The following is a 16,338-nucleotide window of genomic DNA, read 5'->3' as shown; positions in this document are numbered from 1 at the left end:
CATTGATTACTACTGCCCGCCGCACGCCGCCCAGGTCCAGGTTGCCACCGCACGAGCCCCACGATTTCGGTCGCCGCCGCCGCCCAGGTCTAGACTGCCACCTAGCCCCGCGTTTTCGGCCGCAGCTGCCCAGGTCCAGGCCACCACCGCGCGAGCCCCGCGACTTCGGCCGCCGCCACCTAGATCCGGTTCCATGTCGCAGCTCTGTTCCATGTTGCATCTCTGACACAGCGATGCTCCTAGATCCTCCTACTCCTGCATCCGCCGTCGTGCCCCTCCTGCTCATCAATCCCTACGCATCACCTCCCTAACACCGGCGCCGGAACTGAGGCGAGGTGGCAGACGATGGCGGCGTGGGGAGGATTTAGGCAAGGCGTGCATCGGCTCCGTGCGGCTTTTATGTGAATCAACAAAAAGGAAATTACTGAACCGGTACGGTGGCACCGGTGCGTTATATGTAAATTGGTGAGAGGGCAAAACGGTCCAAAAAAAAGAGTTGACGAAACTTTTTGGCAGAAACCATAAACCAACGGACCGAACTACGGAAACGTTAGCTCCTTCATTATTAGGTATAGATTTGTGTGATTTTTTTTTTGAACCAGGACTGTGAGGCAAAAGCCCCCAGCAAATTTTATTAATTAATAAATAAAAAACAGAACTGTAGAAAACTGTACAAAGAGAATACACTCCCCAAGATACAACATGAGAATCAACTCTCAGGCTCTAGTGACCCAGGACTAAGGCAGGAGATCCAATATTGCAGAAGAGAAATATCATGCACAAACTTTGCCTTCCACTTTGCAAAAGTGGGTTTCTCCTGTCTGAAATTTTTCCCATTCCGAATCAACCAAATATTCCAACAGGCTATCATCACAACTTCCACAAAGAAAGGCTTCCCAAAACCTCGCTTATCTGCTGCCACCACTGCTTGAATGTTGTCATCAGAAGACCAAGTAATTTGAAGATAATTCCAAAACACGCATGCTAAACATGCAATCGGAAAACAGATGAGATCTATCCTCATAACTTCTGCCCAGGCAAAGCTCGCAGTGAGTATCTGAAGTGACATTCTAATGTCGCCTTTGCAGCATATCTCTAGTGTTCAGCGGGTCAGATAACAACAACCAAGCAAAAACCTTCGTTTTCATAATACAACTAGATTTTCAAAGCCACTTATACACATTCGGGACCTTGATATGATCATGTATGAGCCTATAAAATTTGGCATAATTATATTTCTCACCCCAATAATAAGGTCATACGTCATTCTGCGTAGTCGGTCGATTCTGCTGCATCAAGAGATCAACTCCCCAAGTTGCTGGAAAGCAATATGAGAAAGTGGCCTATAAAACAAGTCTGAAATATCCTCCTCGAGGAATACCTCCTTAGCTATCTAACTATTGAGAGCATAGGAAAATAGTTGAGGGAACCTTTTTTTTTCATTGGGTTATTAGAACCATTTAATACCACCTATCCTCCTAGTGACAGCTGCAATCCCTCTGAACTGGAAGTAAGTTTCCTCTCCAAGCGACAAACCAAGGGTATAAGATCAGAGATAGTTGGCTTAGTTGACCCCAGTGGTAATCCCAAGTAAGTAAATGGAATCCTACCAATTTGACAGCCAAAGTGCGCTGCAAAAGTTTCAATATCACCAGCCAGGACACTAATTGACACCATATGAGATTTATCAAAATTAATCTTCAAGCATGCCGACCTAGAGAATTTATCAAGCGCCTCCTTTAGAGCCATCAGTTGCACTCCATCCGCCGGCATAATAAGCAAAGTATCATCCGCATATTGTACAATGGGAAAGTCACAATCATTTGTTCCAATAGGCCGAGAAATAATTCAACTCCTTGCCATATGATTAACCACATACTGCAGCAAGTCTGAACCAAAGGAATAGAGGAGGGCGAGAGAGGATTTCCTTGTCTGACCCCACGCTTGCACAAAAAAGTTTTACCAGGGACCCCATTCAGCAATATAGCAGAAAAACTAGTTGATAGAATGGCTTTCATCCAACCAATCCAGATTTTATTGAAACCTTTGTGCTTCAATACTTGCAGGATAGCATCATGTTCAGTAGTGTCAAAAGGTTTAGCAAAGTTTAGCTTGACAATGACAATGGGCTTTTTAGGAACTTTACATAGGTAAATATTTTCAAATGACCAAGTCACGCAATCCTGAATAGACCAAGTCCTTAAGAAACCATACTGATTCTTGTGCAAGCAATCCAGAATTCTATCTTGAAGCCTATTAGCAGCAAGCTTAGTCAGAAATTTTAGGCAGACATTGGTTAAATATAACGGTCTAAAATCATTGACATCCACAGCAGAAGACTTTTTAGGTACCAAGGTAATATACAAGCCACTTATATTCTCCAATCTCACATTACCAGCATGAAAATCTTCAGCAAGGCAATAAAACTTATTTTGAACAATGGGCCAACATTTCTTTAAAAATAGCCTATTAAATTCATTTGGCCCAAGATCCCTATCAGACAACATGCTCTTAACAATATCATCCATCTCGTTCTTCTCAAACGGAACTGTAACCTGATCAAGGTCAGCTACTCTAGATAATAAAGATGATAAGTCACATTCCAAAGAAATACCCTGAGAATAACCCATCCGATCTTTGAAGTTAGACCAAAGCATGCCTGCCATAGTTTGATGATCAGATATTTTGTTTCCTTCCTTATCTTTAAGCATAGCAATAGAAATTCTATGAAACCTTTCGGTGGCCATGCCGTGAAAAAACTTTGTCTTATCTCCCCTTTGCTTAATCCATCTGATTGTACAGCGCATACGCCCGTAATTATACTCAGCAAGGAGCAAATCATCCAAGTGCATCTTAACCACATTTCAAAAATTAAATACAATCCTATGAAGTGGTCTTTTCTCCTCCATATCACCAAGGAACAAGATAACTTGATTACATTTCTGAATTAATTGCTTAAGCTTTGATAGGCTAACCTGCCATTTCTTGATCTCAAATCTTAAAGACTTAAGTTTATCAGCAAGCACAACAGAGCTATAAAGTTTACTGGACTGCTTGCTCCAGGAGTTCTTAACACACTCATTAAAACCTAGGAAGTCCACCTAGTAATTCTCAAACCGGAATAGCTTGGATTTAGGTATAGGTATAGTAGTGCCAATGGTAACCACACAAGGAACATGATCGGAGCCAGTCTTAGCTAGTGGCAGAACCATAGTATTTGGGTAATCCTACACCCAATTAGAACTAGTAAAAAAACTGCTCCAAAAGAGGCACTTTTTGCATATTCAACCAGGTAAAAGATCTTCCCTTCAAAGGGAGTTCCAGTAATCCCAAGTGTCCAATGATTTCATTAAAGAGCATCATATCATTTATATTGCCGCCAGATTTATTTCTATTTTTATGTGATTGGATTAAATTAAAATCACCTAGCAATAACCAATTCTCCATCAGTGGAACCATCATAAGTACTATACTATTTGGTAACAAAGTTCTTTTTTCTCCAAATTTTGAATTATTTTTGGTATTAATGATAGGGTGACACGTAGGTAGTTTTATGCTTCATTCCTGTTGTGTACATTTCTGGTGTCCTCCTGCACTTTTCGTTGGTCCTTTTATATGATCTCTTCTAGATTTTCTTCTAACTGAGTGGATGTAGCCATTTCAATGTTCTGTCTATGGTGGTCCATTCTGAGTGAGTGTCAGGTTTATCCCTGTATTTCTTCACATGTTGTGTCAGTAAGTCAAAGCGGTGCTGCGCTACTGCGTAATTCCACCACCGCTTCACCGCGCTTCGTTTATGTCCTCTTATTTTCCTCTCTTCCCACTTATTTCTTGGCTACGATCTCCTTTACTGACCTCATCTGCCGGCGATGAGTTTGCGATGCTTCCCACGATAGCCACCTCCCGCATGCCCACCTACCACGAAGACATGAACGCGCTGCGCTGCGTCGCCAGCCACCGACCTCGGTCTCCGGCGCGCCGCTACCGCCGGCCGGGAATCCCAGCGCCGGCTGCCAGCCCGAGACTCCCACGCGCCACCAAACCGAGTTCCCACTTCATCGCGGATCCATGTCCCGTGACCACCAGTCCAGTCCCCATCACCACCGTCAAGGCTCATCCATAACGCAATGAGATCCTCTATTTTCTCTCTCTGATCTCACCCCTCCTCGCTCTCAAGTGGCACATGCGATGAGGACGCAGACAGCGGCCTCGACCACGTCCCCAGCAGCAACGCCAGCGGCTCGGCGTGATGGAGAAGGAGCAGGAGGCCGTGGAGGTGGGTCTGCCGGCGACCACACGGTGGAGCCGTGGAGGGGGTGGGGATGTGGTGGTTGGTTTGCACACGGTGAAGGTGTGGGGAGCCCGCGTGGTCGTGGTTGGTCTGCCGACGATGATGTGGCGGAGGCGCGGGACGAGAGCACCATGGAGGTCATGCTTCGGGCCACTGTGCAATGGAGGTTGTGCTTCTGACGTTGCAGAGGGGGAGGTTGGGCGCAGGCCCAGCTCGGCGTCAATCTCTCCCACAATTCGCCCTACATCCGCCACCAGAGGGATCTCTTTTTCGAATCCCCCTCCAGCAGCCGGCGGCCAACTCCCAGACTGCTCTCCGGCTCTCCGCTTCCCCACTCTTAGCCTCTCCAAGTTCTGCTCGAGATGCAGCAACAGTTCGTAGCAATTCAGTCGTAGTATATCTTGCAGACCATGCCCCAGCTCCCCATCGTCTCAAGGACCAACGCTGCCGCGGTCTAGTGTCGCCAATGTCTTTGGCAATTGGCTTCATGGTATAGATTCAAGGTTTAAGTTGATTCTTAGGGTGGGGGCGCTAGCAGTTATCTGGGCGCTTTGGCTATGTAGAAATGACAAGATCTTTAATGACAAAAATTGTTCTTTGTTGCAGGTCATCTACAGATGTACAGGTATTGTCCGTTCATGGTTACCTCTACAGCGAGTGGAGAACCGACAGCTATTTACGGAGGTCTGTACACTGTTGGAGGCTACGGCGAGGGATACTTTTTCCCTACATGGGTGGCAGCATAGTCTACGGATAGATGCCCCACCTACACTTTAGGCGTTATATGATTCATCGTTCCGATATGTATCTCGCCTAGTTTTTATTATTTATCCTTTTGGACTTGAGACAACAAAACGGCTGTGTGTATCCTGGTTATGCGATGTAATTGCTTATTAAAGTAAAAGCATCCTTTATCGAAAAAAATGCCCCAGCTCCCCATCGTCTCAAGGACCAACGCTGCCGCGGTCTCCTTTCCGCCGGCCGGCCATGGCCTTCTACCCACCGCCACCTCTCGCCTTCCGCTACACCAACGCCCTGGGCGGTATCACCACTGGTGGGAGCTTCTCCTTCCAGCAGCAGGGCCCCTAGGGCCAGGGGCATGGCCTGAAACCTAGGTACTTGGACATTTACCTGGTCGATTAATTTGATTAGAGTCACTAATTCTGTGGCTAATCTGGTTGTGCTCATTCGGATTCACTTCAGTGGCGTGCTGTTCAGAATGTATGCACAAGGGAGGGATTTGTCAGAGTACAGCAAGAAAAGTATAATAGATTTACTTCAGTTTTTTAATGTCTTTGTACAGTATACTTACGGTAGCAGCTTTTCATGTACATGACAGATTATCTTTAGTAAAATCTAATCGTACCCCTTTTATTCCTTGGACTTGCGTGTCAATATTTTTCGCTCACTTGAAACGTAGGCAGTATTAGGTTGTTCCTTTTGAGTTATGTATTCTGCTAATGGACCTGGTTTAGTCGTCTATTCGGATTCAGGAATATATTGATCGAGTGCTGAGTCATTGGATTCATGTAATGGACCCGCAAAAAAAATGTAATGGTCTCAAGACCAGCACTCAGTTTTCTTTTCATCATCCTGGTCAGATTACATAGTAGTTCTATTATGGAATTCGCCCATGCATGTAAACCGATTGGTGTGATATCTTTATTTCTCTTTGCAGTGCCACTAAGTGGAAAATAGGTGGGCCTGGTGGGTTAAATTTTTCTGTGTAATTTCATCTCAACTTCAGGCTGTTGTTGGAAAGACTGCTACTATTTAGATAACTCAGGTACTTTCAATTTATTCACTAGCTTAGATGAGAAGATAACTTCTGATTTCTCCCATTTTACTAATTTCTCCCATGATCCACTTCTGTATATTTAACATTGTAATCTTCACTCAGGTTGTGAAGCAGTTATGGGCATATACCAGACAGAAGCAGCCATATGCATCATTTTGATGCAGAGGCTGGGGTATTATCCCCATTTCGAAAAAAAAATATACCAGACAGAATAACCCTCAGGATCCTGATTATAAAAGGAAGATCATTTGCAATGATAAATTTCACTTTGTCTTCGGAACTGACGTTGTTGCCATATTTAAGATGAACAAGTTATTGGTTAACCACATACCTTCTCTTGACTTAAAGCACATGCTTGTGTTTCCTATTATCTGCACTTGCATAATAATGGTTAGCTGAATCTACTTTTAATTTTCAGAATTCTCAAATATATTATTTGGACATTGCAGTACATCAAGGTGGGGAAGCAAAAAAATTAAGTTGCCCAGTACACTCCTCAACAAATGCCTACTGTTAATCCACTATATGTGGTTGTTTCTGATGCACTAGCCAAATTCATTTGGTGTTTTAGGAGCCTCAGGACAATGCTATGAAGTATCTGTGGGATTACATAAAAAATCATTTCAGGTATGGATGCGTCTTAGCTTTGTTTTTCTTGTAGGCTTCAGCCTTGGGTACATGCAGGTTTCTCTTTTTTTTTCGAAATGGGGGAAATATCGACCCAGCTTCTGCATCCAAAGGATGCACACGGCTTTTTTTTATTAGATTATTCACGAAACCTTACAAGAAAAACTACAAAATATCAAACTCGAAGCAACCTTACTATACCTACAGTGGGATGAAGAGGGTGAAAATACACCAACTCAAATCATCCAAAACTAAATGCCTTCTCAGACCGCCCAATAGCAGGTGAGAAACACATACAGTCAAGCAGACTCTCAGCGCACGCCAACGCACACGCCACAGGAGTTGCTCCTGCCGTCTTCCTCGACCCCATCTTCAAGAGAGATCAACGCATTAACCTTGCAAGACCTGCCGTTTCTCATGCGGGGGTCTGAAAAGTGTGGCCTTGTATGTTCTTTCTAATGCTTCAAGATAGTATGATACTGAGTGAGATTCTATATTGGTTCACGCCATGGAATTTTTCGTTTGTTCAATTAATCTTGAAGCAAATCAAATCTTAGGCAAGGGATATCATAAATAAGTTGATTTTGAATGTTTTTATGAGCAAAAGGTTCTTGCATTATGTGCAGGTCTGTTATGGTGTGGAGGGACAAGTCCTCTTTGATCTGAACCATTGCATATTTTGTAAGTGATCGGCACATGTTAAAAATATGCAACATATGTATTCTGCTTAAACTTTTTATTGCGGCACATGCTATTAGTTCATACAATTAAATATCGGAGGTGCAATACTGGGCCAGGGTGACGACAGCAGCTCAGTGTCCCTCTCATGTTCACTTCTGATGAAAAGTTATTTAAATTCAGGTGCATAGTATCATTAAAGTTCTTTGTGACCTTATTGTATTTAATTGAACATACAACTAAGGAGTTTAAACTTTGAAATGAAACTGAGATATCACTCTGTTCCATAATATAATTTCTTTTGGCAAACTAAAATAGTTTGTCAAAATGGCTCATATTGTGGAAGGGAGGGAGTAGTACATTAGGTGCTATTTCGGCACAAATAAATACTAAAATTTGTTATGCCCATATTGTATTCCATTTAACATACAACCGAAGAGTTTGAACTTTGAAATGAAAGTGAGATAGCATGTTGGGTGAGTGTACTCATGTTCAGCCATTTCAGTACATAGATCATGAGCGTGCATATATTGCCTGTGCATATCAGAGTATATGAGAACTTCTCCCTAGGAACTGAAGCTTTGTGGCTTGGACAACGAAGGCATCGAGGCATTAATAAGAGAAATTTCTAGAGGTATCAAGGTGATTTTTGTTTCTTCTCGGAGTGCTCAGCTGTTCAAATTTAGTTCAATTGAGTATTTTCTTAATGTGATTAAAGAGGAAGAATGTACAAGTAGCTTGAAGTTCAGTACATCGTCATACCACACGAATTTCATCATATTTCATTCTTGGTACTGAAGAAATTGGGCATGTTTTAGTACACGCTTATTGTTGTAGGCATCACTAAGCGCAACTTCTTTGAAGCAAACGGTCCTACCGAGCCGATGATATCACAACTTCTTCATTGAGGCCGGTGCCAACACGGGCCGGAGCAGGGCGGTAGCGCCGGCGCCGGGGCGAGAGGCGGGCGATAGGGCGGCGAGACGAGAGCGCGGGGCGGTGGCTGGGGCGCCGGCGGTGGCGCCGCGCTGCCGCCCGGCCACCGCCCGCGCTGGCGGCGACAGTGAGGCGATAGCGGGGGCGAGAGCGGGGCGGCGCGGTGGCGGGGCGGGGCGAGAGGCGGGCGGGCGATAGGCCGGGCGATAGCGGGCGCTAGGCGGGCGGGAGCGGGGCGGTAGGCGGGCGAGAGGGGGCGTTAGGCGGGCGAGAGAGGGGCGGTAGTAGCTGAGGTGGCGCGATCTGATTCGTCCACCTCGCCTAGCCGTTGGGGTAGCCGTTGGTACTTCAAAAACCCTAAAATTTCACCCCCCTATAAATATCCCCATATGGTTTCACTCATCACTCCACACCCATTTCATCTCCTCCACTCTCCATTTCCACTCCTCAACGCCATGTCTTCGTCCGGCCAGCTCGAGCGACGGAATAGAGGGTGATCTCGATCGATGCATTCCGTGCGGAGTACGAGGAGGAGATGCCGAACGAGGAGGAGGAGCCAAGGCGGCCGCGACACCGCCGAGAGTTCATCAGACGTGATCGTCTGGGTGCAAGCGATCGGCTCCACGAGGACTACTTCGCCGACGACTGCAACTATCCTCCGGGCTTCTTTCGGCGAAGGTATCGGATGAGGCGATCCCTTTTTCTCGCGCATTGTGGATAGATTGGGTGAATACTCTCCGTATTTCACCCAAAGAGTTGATGCTCTCAACCGTCCCGGTCATTCTCCCATACAAAAGTGTACCGCGGCTTTGCGTCCGTTAGCTTATGGAGCCTCTGCGAGATACAATAGATGAGTGGCTTAAGTTAGCTAGACAAACTACATCGATTGTCTAGATAGATTCTCGTGAAGGCATCATTGCCTGTTACGGGGAGACGTTTTGCCGTCGACCAACTGTCGAGGATACTCAGCGTCTGTTAGCGAAAGCCGAGGAGCGTGGCTTTCCAGGGATGTTAGGGAGCATCGATTGCATGCATTGGCAAGTGGAGGAACCGCCCGATGGCTTTTGCCGGTCAATTCACAAGGGGAGACATCAAACACCCTACCATAATCTTATAAGCCGTTGCGTCGTATGATCGCCGGATCCGGCATGCCTTTTTTGGAGTCGCCGGGTCCAACAACGACCTCAATGTACTCAACCGGCCGCCGTTGTTCACGGATGTGCTTAGGGGAGAAGCACCCGTAGTGAACTTCACGGTGAATGGACACGAGTACAACTATGGTTACTACCTTGCCGACGGCATCTACCCCTCCTGGCCGGTGTTCATGAAAGGTGTTACTCTTCCACAAAGTGAAAAGCAGACGAATGTTCATCGCTGCTCAAGCAGCTTGGCGCAAAGATGTCGAGTGTGCCTTTGGAGTGCTGAAGGCTAGGTTCAACATTCTAGCAGCTTCCGGGACGCTCCTACTCGAGGCGTACTCTTGGGTTGATCATGCGTGCATGTGTCATTCTCGCACAACATGATCATCGACGATGAGCGTGGTACAAATTTGGAGCACACCTATGAGACCGTTGAGTCCAATGTCGGCCCTGCAATACACCACCATGCACCACCAAGCCTAGCAGCCAGGATTCGGATGGACAACGAAATGAGGGACTCATCGGTGTATACACAGCTCCAAAGAAGATTTGATTGAGCATGTGTGGGCTCATAATGCCTAGATTATGTAAATTTTTCAAATTTTTATGTAATTTTTTCAAATTTTTATGTAATTTCTTTTTATGATGTAATCGGTAAATTTTTTAGTTCAATAAAATAATTTCCTTGCATTATTATTAATGTTGTAATCTGAAAAAGAAAAGCTAATGTCGAGGAGAGAGAAAAGCTGATGTGGAGGAGAGAGAAGTGAGAGCTCTCACTATAGCCCATGCATTGGCAAGGTGGGGTGAGAGTGAGGTAAAGCTGACGTGGCGAGGCTAGAGCGGGGCGGTGCATTGGCACCAGCCTGACTGGGGCCTTACGGCTAGCTGGAGATTAGTTATTACTTAAAGTTTTGAATTGGTCCACATATAGTAAAGAAAAATGTATGTATATCTGGTTCTAAAGCTAAGCAGTATGTTTATTTGGGTGCTCTTTGAGTGTCACCGAATTTCATGTATATTATATATGCTATTTCATTTAGTACATATATACTCTCCTTTAGGTATAAAAAAATTCCTCTCAATGCATAGGAATCTATTTAGTGAACGGGGACCATGGGAACTCATGTGATGTATTTCTGTAGGTTTAGAACAAATGTGTCATGTAAATGTGTAGAGAACCCCTTTTGATTTGATTGCTTAATTTGGATTTTTGGCGGTCATTCCTTCTAAGGTTTGATGATTATGCAGAGATGCAATACTCTTAGAACATAGTCTGTATTGCATGGTTATTTTGATGTATCCTGCAATTATGTTAGCAACTTTTGAAATAGACAACAAGCACCACTTTCGATCGCTTTGAAGGAATCAATGAAAAATTAGAAGCATAGTTATTAGTTGCAAAAAAATATTTGAATGCAATTTTGTGGAAAGCACTGCTCTGATAGTCCACTTCAGTGGTGCCTGAGATATACCTTCTCCGGTATTGGCAGCCGCGACGAGCCAGGGCTCTCCTCCAGGAGAACACATGCCACACCAGCCTATGCCTTCCTGTCAAGCGCGAGGAAATCATTGTTCTATCATCGGACAATAAGGAGCTATCATCCGACAATAAGGACGATGACAAGAGGCGCTGAGGAACTCTATTAAAAGGAAAGGAGGCGATTATGGTAGTTGCTTTCGTATGTACCGAACTTCATAAAATCCATAACCAAGTCCCTATTGTACCCATTGTTTGTGAAAATAAGATGATCAGTTTCACGCCTTGGATCTTTCATTTTAACACATTTCTTATCATCCATGTACTATCAAAACTCCACACCATAGCTGTAATTTAATATGATTTAAAGCATTGTTTACTCTTTAACTCTAGGCCGGGCGTGGCGTGCCGCCACGCCTATTTTTGCTAGTAATATATAACCAGGCAACAAAATTATCTCTTTCCACACCTTGACAAGGTCCATACACACATACCAAAACCCAGTTTGAATTATCATGAACAGATGTGAATTTTACGATAATTCCAAACCTTTCATCTTCAAGTAAGACACCACCGAAGATTTCCACACAATTATTATACCACCCGATGCACCATTTCATGGGGAAAACACAAAACTGTCAAAACCAAATTTGTATTAAACGCCAATCCACTTCCTCAATTTTTGTTTCTTGCAAATATGACGTCACATTCACTTTCAATAATTTTGAACCTGACAGCACACTATCTATCATCTGAATTTAAACCACGAACATTCCAACACAACACTCGCCAGTTCTTTGCACAGATGAGCAGTTGATGCGCACGTACCAACACAACCGAGTGCGAGCACCCACCATCAACACGTGGGAACCCATCAGTCGACGCATGGAGAGCTGGCGAAAATAATTAACAAGCTGACCATCTAACCCTGCGTCGCTGCCATGAGGACCCGGGAGATCGGGGATAAAGGCAAACATGCCAGAGAGAGATTTGGGCGGCCAATAATGACCGGCATCATTTTGGGGAGTCCGTTTTTAAGTGGGCTCCCCAAAAGACCATTTAGAAGGCATTGAGGATGTCTTTTTTTTGGTAGTCCGTTATTAGTCAAGTGATGTCATCAAATTTCAGTTGCAACTTATTTCGCAACCTCATGACTAAGCACAAATTAAGATGAAAATCAAACGGTGTAAGACTTGATTTAGCACGAAGGTAGTTATGAGCCAAGTGAGAACTAGTACAAAATGCGAACTAGAGGTTATCTTCAATCAAATTACTCATTATTTTTGAACTACCAAATCCTTACAAGGGAATTAATTAAATCACTATGGGATTATGTTGCTTTAGAAGTCCACCAATTGAAACAGTGTCAAGAAATTATTTGGAGAAGCTTGGACACACTAGTAGATCATCGCACGAGCAGTTGATGCGCACTACATGGTGTCAGTTGTCACCTGCGGGGAGCAGCCACGGGAGGCACGAACCAAACGGGGTGGCCGCCGCCGGCGCGCCTGAAGACGGATTTCCTGGACGGGACTCCAGTCCGGAGATCGTACACCCCGCTCTCGTACCTTAAGCATTCTTCCCCGTCGTGTCCATCTTCATCCATGGCGTCGAACTCCGGCGCGAACGATCTGAGCACGTAGTAGACGCAGTTGGGCTTGAGGCACGGGTACTCGCGCGTCGACACGCGCCTCGCGTGGTTGATCCCGACCAGCAGCGCCACCTCGTCGCCGACGTCGTGCAGCGCGCGCCACTCGCCCTGGCGCTCGTCGACGCCGAACACCTTGAAGCGGCGCGTGCGCAGCGCGTTCCCGTCGTCGAAGATGGCCACGGTGCTCACCACCAGGAGGCCGCCGCCCGCCGTCGTCGCGCTCGGAGAGGTACCTGGCGCCCTCGTAGTAGGCCTGCTGTCGGAACGTCTCGCTGTGGAACTCCACGCACCGCTTGAACTCCCACGTCATGACTGGCCCTGTGACGAGCCGCGGTTTAGGTTGCGGCGGCCGTCCCAGGTCAGGGTGCAAGTGGACATATCCACGGATGGGCCCGCATCAGCCGCAATAGCCGCGATCATTGTTTGTAGGAATAGCAGGAGCCCGTGGACACTCGCGCGCGGGCCGTGCAGAGTTCGGCAGGTTATGCAGGCCGCGAGGTTCCAGGATGGAGCAGGCAGGGTGACGAACGCGAGGAGCAACGCAGCCTATTTAAATTAACACCTCCTGGGTTGTAGACTTGTGAACACAATAGTAGTATAAGGGCATCCCAGCGGCGCGACGCATTTCGGACGCCCAAATTATCAGCGGGCGTCCGTTTGCGTCGCCTGGCGGACACGGAAATGCCCAAATTATCAGCGGGCGTCCGTTTGCGTCGCCTAGCGGACACAGAAATGGTCATGTGTCCGTTTGCGTCTGGAGTTGGCTCCAGCGGGACGCATTTTGGGCGCAGGTCAGAATTCAAAAAACGATGAAATAGCGTTGACTTTGCACGAAATTACAGCCGCAAATTGAGGGCTGAAACAAGTTCATCACACTTTGCAGCTCGTACGGCGCAAAGTGGAGCAAAAGGGGCACAACAAGGCCTGAACAACAATTTTAAAAAGTCCAAAAGGAGGCCAAGGTGCTGGGCGCATGGCGCCAGCGATCATGCGTCTCGCGCGCGGATTTCGGCGCGCCTCTTCATGAACCATGCCCTGGTGTCGTCGTCGACGCCGCTCAAATCGGCAAGCATGATCCTTATGTCGGGGCAGGCGGCGCCATTTCGTCGAACAGGATGCGGGGCTGCGGCATGCTCTCCTCCGGCACCTGGCGGTCTTCTGTGTCGCGCCCAGGCAGGAGTCACCGCTTCTAGGCGTCCGGTTAAGGTCGGGAACCGCCGCCCCGTGGCTCGGCCGATCACAAGGAGGAGATCGACTATGGCAGCCGGACGGCGTGGATCTTGGAGCCCCTCTCTTGTCTGTGGGATGTTCTCGCCAACGGAGATCTGGAGTATGAAGCAGCAGCTAGGATCTCTAACGAGGATGGCCAATGGAGAAAATTCTGTTAGCTTCAAACTCTGAAAATTTACCACAAGAAAATTCAGTTAGCACAAACTTATGATTAGATTAGTAAAATGTGCCAATATGTATGAATTTACTGAATTGGTTTCGGTTTCAGACGGTCAAAAACTAGAAATTGTACTCCAAGCAATCATGTTAAGATCCCAGGGAACACTAGAAACAATGGTTCAATCACTATCCAATAAATTGATAAATGATGCATATAGTGGCATCGCAGACTCACTTCCACCACCGTTTGTTAACTAGCTACCCATATATACATGAAAAACATCCAATTTGAAAGAAAAGTTACGGGAACAGGTACAACCATGGAAGAAAAGGGAAGCAAAAGTTTCGTCTCACTGACCTGTAATTTACAGCCAATTTGATCTTGCATGGTCTGATTCATCTCCACCAATTTGACCTCCAATCATCTTGGTATATAGTAACAATATCAAGCTGATCACAAGCTCACCAGTCGTTAAGTCCATTTTTGCAAGTATCTTTGAGAATACACCGGATAAAATGAAAAAGATAGATACTAAAAGGACCAGTGGTATGAGTCCATTTTTGCAAGTATTTTTGCCAATAGCTGCCTCAGCTGAACCTCTGGTACTAAAAGGACAAGATTTTATCGTTTAAGTGAAGCTGAGGTTTCTAGCGCAAAGGACCAGTTTATCTCAATCCAAATACATCTCTAATACATCTCTAATAAACACGAGTGACAATCACCAAGTTTGCAGGAGTATGAAATATAGAGAATGGTGGTGGCAGATTCACATAATTTAAGCTCCACACGGAGGCAGGCCAGGAAAACTGAGCCACACAATTGACAGCTTGGTCAGAGACCATTTTCCTACATTGGGGTGAAACAATTGGCACATGAATCAGGCTCCTAATAAATGAACAACCAAAGTACTGAAACTGTCAAATACTGTGACTTCTCATGCAATTCAAGCTATATGTATTTCAGAATTTGCAGCAAAGACAAACCTGCCATTAAATCCCACACGCACATATCAATTGAAGATTTATTTCACAATATTTGCCCCTGAACACCACACACGCATAGCACAGCACCCCTAATCATATGCCTTGATCAAAAGCAGTCTCTTTTACACATCATACAGAGCTAGCACTTCGTCTGCCTTCCAGTGGGCACAATTTTTTTACAAGCAGGCTCAAACCAGATTTAGCATGCTTGGCCGTAAAAGGACGGACAGATGATGATAACAGGAATAGCTAAAATAAATTTCGCACGTCATGCACGCACATAGCACAAGATCGATTTTTACTGAACTTGGTGAATAAGAGTATTCAGATTGGGGGATACCTTGAGCAAGCGTCTGTGGAGATGCACGACAGCGGAGATGTGGAGAATTGGCTGGAACTGCTTCTGCACGCGCTGGCGGCCGGCTTGCAACAGCACAACGGACTTCCCTAGCCCGCCATATCCTCTCCCCTGTTTTGGTGGCGACGGGAACAGCTCCGGCTAGACGATGTGTCTTCGAGGATGACGCGGAGGTGGGGAGGGATGGCGAGACGACGAGCACAGGCGGCGGCGGCCCAGGTGGGGAGAGACGGCGAAGACGAAGACCTATCGTGTTTTGGAGGAAGATAGCGGTGCGGGCCAAGTAGCGGGCCAAGAAGGTTACATGGAAATTGTCAGCTAGGCCCGCATATGCAAAGAAGGTAGGCCGCGACGCCCACCAAACGTTTTTTTCGCGGCGCGGTTAAGTGGGCCTGTGGAAGCCTGCGTCCATTTGCATCCGGAGTCCCAGGCCTCGATGGAGCCGTCGCCGCGGGTGAGCGTGTGGAACGCGCCCTTGTGGTGGATGACATCCGCGTACCGCGTCCAGGAATTCGGGAGCGTCGCTGTCGGGCGCACCGAGTTGAAGCCGACGTGGCCGTGCGCGCGCGGAGGAGAGCCAACACACCACGATCTCTCCCCCCCACGGACGTTTTGATTTGATTTGGAAAACGCTTGATCGCGTTGCATCCTCCGGGTCGTCAGGGCGCGCGGCACGTGTCCTTCCTGCTGGCAAAGATAGCGTGGGCCAACCAAACCTTCTTTCCTCCACGACTCTCATTTCTCTCGCGCATCCTCGGCTTGCCTGCGCGCTTCCATCGGTGCGACGTGATCACACGTGACGTAACCTCCGTGTGTAGACCCCGCCGCGCGTGATTCAACGCGCACAACAAATCGCAAATATATGTGGCTGTGTATACGATCCTGTATTATATTAGCGCACTTGTACGTACAGCAACCACCTCGACGAGCAAGGGAAATGCAGTAGCGGAGGCCGGCGGGCATCAGAGAAAGGGCGACCTCGATCGCTGGAATGCAAGGGAGACGGT

General features: G+C 46.6%; 1 long non-coding RNA gene across 1 annotated transcript; it reads right to left on the bottom strand.

The window, feature by feature from the left end:
* Nucleotides 1-13,828: 13,828 nt before the first annotated feature.
* Nucleotides 13,829-15,606, bottom strand: LOC124667206. Its single transcript, XR_006991195.1, has 3 exons — nt 15,314-15,606; nt 14,348-14,439; nt 13,829-13,997 (listed from the first exon to the last, which is right to left on the bottom strand). It is a non-coding gene; the product is annotated as an uncharacterized LOC124667206 (long non-coding RNA).
* Nucleotides 15,607-16,338: the final 732 nt, after the last annotated feature.

Source organism: Lolium rigidum, chromosome 6, assembly GCF_022539505.1.
Source record: "Lolium rigidum isolate FL_2022 chromosome 6, APGP_CSIRO_Lrig_0.1, whole genome shotgun sequence".
NCBI lineage: Eukaryota > Viridiplantae > Streptophyta > Magnoliopsida > Poales > Poaceae > Lolium > Lolium rigidum.
The sequence above is the reverse complement of the archived record's forward strand: the minus strand, read 5'-3'. Positions and strand labels throughout refer to the sequence as shown.